The sequence below is a fragment of the Hylobates moloch genome, unplaced genomic scaffold (assembly GCF_009828535.3).
Source record: "Hylobates moloch isolate HMO894 unplaced genomic scaffold, HMol_V3 SCAFFOLD_21, whole genome shotgun sequence".
In the NCBI taxonomy this organism is placed as follows: Eukaryota; Metazoa; Chordata; class Mammalia; order Primates; family Hylobatidae; genus Hylobates; species Hylobates moloch.
In genome coordinates, this window is record NW_026652296.1 from 20,734,668 (window position 1) to 20,742,645 (window position 7,978).

The window sequence follows — 7,978 nt, forward strand, 5'->3', positions numbered from 1 at the left end:
ACAAGGCCATGATAAATGTGCTTATTTATCTTAATTGCCAATTTACCCAAAGGCAACAGCCATCTAAGGACATGAAGATCTGGCCAAGGATATGGTCATGTGGAAAGGAAGGGGTAGAAAGATGGCCACAGGAATGCCAGCTGTTTTGCCTAAGGCTCATAAATCTGTCTGCTTGGTGACTCTGCTGGCCTAGAGATCAGAGGTCTCTGGCCCAGGGCACTGTCTCCAGGTCCTGTCCAGACATCCCTGAGCTCTCTTTAAGGACAGACTGTAGAAGCTAACCGCCAGGGCTTGGCTTGGCCCCAGGGTATGTCACAAGACCCAAGTGGGGAAGCACTGGAGCAGCCGCACAGCCCCTCACCCGATAAGTGACAAGAGTCTAATAGCACGTTATGCTTCTTGGGATTTGGCTTGAGTGGATATTCAATCCTGAAAGTCCTCCAGGCCGGAATAAAAAGCAAGGCAGGCAGGCCAAAACCGGGTGGTCAACATGAACTAGCCTCTTTGTTAGAAAATAGGAAGCGTAGCTTTCCGTCGAAGGACTACGTTCCCCTGGACTGTCCTGGTTCTGTGGAAGAAGGGTTCTGTCCTTTCAGCTGGGTAGAAAAACAAATAGAAGTGCCTTTAATCTTCTGGTGCTTCAGCATCTGTGTCTCAGTGGATAACATACACATTTATGCACATCCCCATCATGCCTAATGCTGGCTTCACCAGTCCTCTCCATATGGAACCTAGAAGACATTACTTTTTGTCTATCAATTTATTTTCAGTGGCTGTATAACACACATACTGTAAAGGGCACAAATCTTAAGTATGGATTGATAACTTTTTTGTGGACATATATCCTAGTAACCACTCAAGTCAAGATATAGAACACTCCACCAATGTACAATGTTTTATCATACACTTCCATAATCCATACCCTCCCCCTATGCAAAGGGAACTGCTATTTTAATTTCTGTCATCATAAATAATGTTTACATATTCTAGAACTTCATATAAGTGAAATAAGACATTTTTTATTTTGGCTTATATCGTGCAGCATAATGTCTATGTGATTCATGATATTGTGGCATTTATCAGTGGGTTGCTCATTCTTACAGCTATATAGCAATTCATTAGATAAATATATAATGATACATGTATCCATTTCCCTTTTTATGGACATTTGGGCCATTTCCAGTTTTAGGGAGTTATGACTACGGCTGCTATACACATTCTTGTATAGATCTTTTGGAAGACATTTGAAATTTCTGGGCTATAAGACTTGGGAGTAGGTTTAACTTTAATAAATATTTAGACATTACCAAACAGTCCTCCAAACTGGTTAAACCAATGTGTACCCCGTTAGCAATGGATGAGACTTAGAATTACTTCATCTCCTTGCCAACACTTGATCCTAGTTTTTCAAGATTTTAGTCATTTCACAAGACATGTTTCAAAGCTAGAAGAGATCTCATGTTATCAGCCTCTTTATTCCTTCTTGACATATATCTTTTATTTTTCTCTATTTTTGTCTTCTTTGGTGGCAATTAACTTTTTTAATTCAAATATAATTTATCCATTTTTGTAACCACAATATAATATGGATAGAAAAGATGTTACTTTGTTACTGTGATGTTTGACAAATTAAGAAATAAATCACTAATTGAATGTATCCAGACTTAACAGAAAATAAAAACTGCCAATATGCTATTGAGTTATACCCATGGTTCATCAACTGGGACAAATCTTGGTCTTTGTGTCTGACAAATATTCTATTAGATCAACCCTTGAAGAGTAAGATCATTTTAAATTACATTAGAGACATGGACAAGAGTTAAAGTTTAAATGCTAGCAACATGGTTAAAACTTTGCATAAATTATCTTATTTAATCCTCTCAATAACACTGAGTTTGGAATTTTTTTCCTCAACTTACACAGGAGGCGTAGGGTTTACGTAACCTACAAAGATCCCTCAGGTAGTGTGAAAACAGAGCCGCAACTTTAACTTTTTCTCAGTGTAAATGTAAAATTATTCATCTGAAAAAAAAAAGAAAGAGAGAGAAAAAAAGAGCTTTTACTATTATCTTGCTCGTGGAGATTCAGTCACTATTCATCAACTGTGAACATGTGATTAAGTATGTTGGATAGCTAGATATTAAATCAACTTCATGAGGCTTTAGATCATTTCAGGGCAGTTGTAACTATTGCCATTAAATTGATTTGCATTGTAAATGAATAAGTTATCATTTCAATTTTGTTAAAAAAGCTATCATAACACTATGGATTGATTTCAGATCATTAAACTGTACATAGTTGTTTCAGTTATTTATTACTGCGTAACAAATCACCCAAAAATTTAGTGGCTTAAAAGAACAACAACCTTATTTGCTCATGATTCTGTCATCTGGACTGGGCTCAGCTGGGCAGCTTGTCTCTGCTCCATGTGGCATTAACTGCATTGAGTCATGTGTTTGCAGTCAGTTGGCAGCTCTACTAGGCCTAGATGATGCAAGATGGCCTCATTCACAAGTCTGGCACCTCATTTGGGATGACTGGAATAGCTAGGGTCTGGCTGTTTTTTGCTCCCTTTCAGGGCTTCCATACCCACATGGCCTCTCATGCTTAAGGAGTTTATGTCAGATTTTCTCATGACATGAGGCATCTCACTTCCGTTATATTCCCAATACAATGTATTCAAATTTTCATGAACAGTACACTTAAAATTGTTATGGGACTCTAAATTATTGTTTAGGATGATGATCCCATCTTTTGCAACCTAACAGGTGATAGGTCTTCCAGCAAAGAAAGCATCCCATCTTCAGCCTCTAGCCATGAAAATGGGTGTATATAGAGCATAATGACTGCATCTCCTTGACCTTTCCTGTAATGATCCCATCTTCATACGCACCATATGCAAGGGAATGATTGCATCTCTTTCTGCAACGTAATTATAACAAGTTTATCAGCAATGCAACAATCTTAATTTCCACCTGAAATGCAATTGATATCATCATTATGGGCAATATAAGGAGCATATCTCTACCATAAATGTAGATAACACATTGTCTTTTGCACACTAGAGATTGCATTTCTTCAGGAAATGCAATAACAGTTCTGTCTGTAGTGCAATGATCCCATCTATTTGTGCAAGTTAATTATCACTTTTCCACTTGCCAAGCCATAATGATAGGTATTCCTATAGGCCAATGATTTCATCTCTGCCCTCTGGGTAATGATCACATATGCAATGTGAGATAACAAAATTGTCTTCAGGGCAATGATCAGATTCTTTTGCATAGGGTAATGATAACATATCCACTTTAACCTAAAGATAGGAGGCATGTTGTCAGTGCTGTCATGCCAAATTCCCATGCAGTGACTATGGGTGACAGACATTAACGCAGCATGTATTCACATCTACCTGGATGTGTAACAGTGAATTTTGTAGGAAGTCAAAGTCCTACTTAGAGGTAGCATAGCGACCGCAACAAAAGTGCTAAGAACAAATAAATATGAATTTAAATAGATGCCACCACGTAGTCCATGTGGCTTGAGGCCTATGGCTTAGCTTCTCTGAATCAGGTTGCAAAACTGAGAATGATAACACCTTTTTCTGTAAAAATATTAGCATAAACATTACATTTCTCAACTTACAGCCTAGTCCTTAAGTCAAGTTTATTAATTTTCTTCTCCTTCCCATTGATCTCTGGACCATATCCTTGTCCAGAATCCCCCAGGATCTGAATCCATTAGCACCTCTCCCCAGTCCAGCATCAACTAAAATTTGCACATACTTATTCTTAAGCTCTTCCTCTTATCCTTTCTTCTGATATATTTTTTTTCCCATTTCTGCCTGCAAATGTGCTTCTGCCTCTGTATTAGTCCGTTCATGCACTGATATAAAGAAATACCTGAAACTGGGTAATTTATTTTAAAAAGAGGTTTAATTGGCTGACAGTTCCGTGGGCTGTACAGAAAGCGTGACTGGGGAGGCCTCAGGAAACATCATGGTGAAAGGAGAAGCAGTCACATCTTGCATGGTCAGAGCAGGAGGAACAGAGAGAAGTGGGAGGTGCTACACACTTTTAAACAACCAGATCTCATGAGAACGGCAAAGGGGAAATCCACCTCCATGATCCAATTACCTCCCACTAGGCCTCTTCTCCAACATTGGAGATATAATTTGACATGAGATTTGGGCAGGGACACAAATCCAAACCGTATCAGCCTCCTATATCTTAGAATGCTATTTACGGACTCTGGTTTATTAGTTCCATTGGAAATACATTTTCTCAGTTTCTAAAATTGTTCTGCCTGTTTTCTTGCTTGCTGACCATCATCTGTCTACATATTCAAGATAGAAACCTGGACAGCAACACACTTCTCACTGTAATTTACTCTGTATTTCCAATCAGGCACTTTGTGCTGTTGATTCAACCCCGTTAATGTTGACTGTTATGCTGACCTTTAGTCTGTCTCCATTGCTACCATCTTAGTCCAGGCCTTCAGCACTGTTCCCACAAGTGGATATCTAACTTGTCTTGAGTTGTGAGAATATTTTCTAAGGAAAAAGGAAGAGATTTACAGATATTAGTGTATTAAAGTTCTGAAATGTCATTAAGTCATAAATAACAAGAAACTGGAGAATTTTTAAATGGACAAAAAGTCTTTGCTAGGCATTTTCCAGAAAAAGTATTAATATTCTTGGTAAGCAAAGAAGTTTTGCCAATTAACTATAAAATTATGAATGCCTCAAGAGAAAAAATAGGAAAATACATCAACAGGCAATTTATTAAATAAGAAATTCCAATAATTAATAAATGTAAAACCATTTTAATGCCTATATTAATTTTTTAAAGTCCATATATATAATATCAGTTATCAGATTTTCAAAGATGAAAATAGACCATATTTCACAAAAAAAAATAACTGTCCAATAACTTCCTTGTAAGTAACTTGTCCAAGTCTTTCTCTCTACAAAGATAGATACACAAATAGACAAGTAGATATAGACATAAACATATGTGTAAAGAGAACTTATAAGGCTCGATAGGAAAGATAAGTTTCAGAAATCTCAAAAAAGTAAGCTACTATCAGTAATTGCAGTATTCAAAAGAAAATTTTAAGAAACTATTATACTCAAATATGTAGAAAGATATGACCCTTAAATGTAGAGAAAAGAAATAATTAAGGAGACAGTGTGTGTTCCTTAATTATTTATTTTCCCTGCATTTCCCTACACTCACCCACACACACATTTTTAGAGATAAACTGAATTAAGGATTAGTGAACATTTTTAAAATCCCAGCAATATTCACAGCACAGAAAAGAATATAATTGAGATTGTAGGGATGTTGAATCAGTAGCCAGGAGGGTATTTTGAGAAAACATCTCAGAATAAAAAGTAGGAGAACAATGAGATAAAAATGGCAAGAAAGAAAATTTTAGAATGAACAAAGAATAGAGACCTAAAATAGAAATAATAGGTTCTCCTGAGGAAAGAGTCTTGGAAAGATTAGGAAAATGAAAAGAAAGACAATAACCACATTCGTAATAAGAGACATTTCCTTAATATGGAAGAGAAACTGTATTGGTAAATTGCAGAGATTTACTGAGAAGTACCTAAAAATAATAGAATTAATGGTCTATATTCTTCACCTTTTTAATGATAAGGATTTTTTTAAACGCTAAAATCATTTTGGTGAAAAATAATAAAACTTACAAGAATTTTTAAAATATATAAATACAAATATGTTGACATCTTGGGAGGAACAAAAATTTGTCTAATCTGAGGCTTTTAATCTAAAACCTGAAATGCTAGAAGACAAAATAGCCATGTTGGTAAAGTTTTGACAAGAATAAGCTGTGTACTTTTTTGTTTGCTTTTTAAAAATGTGTTTTATTTATTTTTGCTTTTCTTTTTAATGAATGAATCCAAGTTGCTTTACCCTAAAGGAAAAGATAATTCTTTGTAAAATAAAAAATACATAGAAAATTATGCTGTTCTTGGTTGCAAGGAGCCAAAGTATGGGAAGAGAAGAAAATACATTTGAAAAATGTGCTTCCTTTTGGTTGAGAAAAGAGACAAAATTCATATCAAATAAAGGCGAAAGAGGGAAAACAACTTTCAGTAAAGCATCAAAAACAGTTTTTAAAAATCCAGTCCTATTTGTTTTCTGCCTGGTTAAAATAAGTGCAAATTTCAGCATTTTGCAAAGATATGTAATGTAAAATTAAAGTAACACAAATATGTTCCTAAACTTTAATTTTCAAAACTTAGAACTGTATGTTTGTTTCTACATGTACGTAAAGAAAGAAAAATAAAAGTGAACTACATACTTTGTCTCAGCAAGACACCAATTGGTAGTTTCCTCTAAAATGACAATGAAGGTGAGAGAGGTTAAATCATTATTTTCAAATGGCTAAGATAATGGCCATTATCCTTAGCAAACTAACGCAGGAACAGAAAACCAAATACTGCACGTTCTCATTTATAAGTGCGAGCTAAATGATGAGAACACATGGACACACAGAGGGGAATAACACACACCGGGACCTTTCAGAGGGTGGAGGATGGGAGGAGGGAGAGGATCAGGGAACAAACAACTAATGGGTACTAGGGTTAATACCTGGGTGATGAAATAATCTGTACAACAAACCCCCATGACATGTTTACCTAAGTAACAAACCTGAGCTTGTACCCCTGAATTTAAAAGTTAAAAGTTAAAAAAAGAAATGGCTAAGATACTTTTTAAGTAGTGTTAACAGTATGCTGGAGAAGTGTATGGTTTTCAAAGCAAAAGGAAAAACTAGAAAAAAAAGTTAGGAGGGATTATATATATGAATGTGTGTGTATGTGTGTGTGTGTGTGTGTGTGTGTGTACATTATAACTTTAAAGCATTGCACAAGGCAAAAATGCTGCTATCACCATGATAATTCACCAGAAGATCAAAACAATCACAAAAAATCTTAGCAGAAAGGAGAAAAAAGTCACAATCATTGAAGGGCAACAACATTGCCTAAATGGAAGCCCTCAGCCAAATCATGTGCTTGTCAACTCTATAACTTATTTTCTTTTACTCCTGAATAGAAAGTCCATCCTGTCATGGCCTCTTGGTGAGCTAATGATTTCTGAAATATGTATCTTGTCTTTATAAGAGGTCTTTTGTCTCACTACACCTCCCACCTCCCTTCCCCTCCCTTTAACTGTGAACTAGACTTAGTAACTTTCTTATAAATATTAATAACAGGGTAGAGAAAGGGGGAAATAATAACTTTCCAGCAGGGAAATTTGGAGACACTCGTTAACTACATAATCAAGGTTAATATGACCAGTAATAAGACATTTTAATATCACGTGCTGCTGCTAAGATGTGATGAGATGATGTATTAGGCCATTCTCACATTGCTATAAGGAAATACATGAGACTGGATAATTTATAAAGAGAAGAGATTTAATTGGCTCATAGTTCTGCAAGCTGTACAGGAAGCATGATTCTGGCATCTGCTCAGCTTCTGGGGAGGCCTCAGGAAACACAATCATAGTGGAAGGCAAAGGGGGAGCAGGCATATCACATGGCCAGAGCAGGAGCAAGAGAGAGAAGGAGAGGTGTTACACATTTTTAAACGACCAGATCTCAGGATAAGTCACTCATGTCCTCCTAGGACAGTACCAAGGAGGCTGGTGCTAAATCATTCATGAGAAATCTGCCCCCATGATCCGGTCACTTCCCACCAGGCCCCACCTCCAACACTGGGGATTATATTCTAATACAAGAATTGGGCAGGGACTCACATCCAAACTATATCAGAAGGGTACATGACCTCTGTGGTATTCATTCCCCCAAATTAATAACCTCAGTCTGTTCATGGAAAACATCAGATAAACTCAAAATTAAGGTCTTTATACAAAATATCAGACTGATACTCTTCAAAAGCATCAAGGTCATGAAATTCAAGGAAAGACAGAAACTCTTCTAGACTGGAGAAGAC

At 36.4% G+C, this 7,978-nt stretch overlaps 1 long non-coding RNA gene across 1 annotated transcript; it reads right to left on the reverse strand.

Annotated features, from left to right (window-relative positions):
- Positions 1 to 2,295: 2,295 nt before the first annotated feature.
- On the reverse strand, positions 2,296 to 6,355 carry LOC116461321 (uncharacterized). Its single transcript, XR_004246036.1, has 3 exons — positions 6,325 to 6,355; positions 4,367 to 4,546; positions 2,296 to 2,922 (listed from the first exon to the last, which is right to left on the reverse strand). It is a non-coding gene; the product is annotated as an uncharacterized LOC116461321 (long non-coding RNA).
- Positions 6,356 to 7,978: the final 1,623 nt, after the last annotated feature.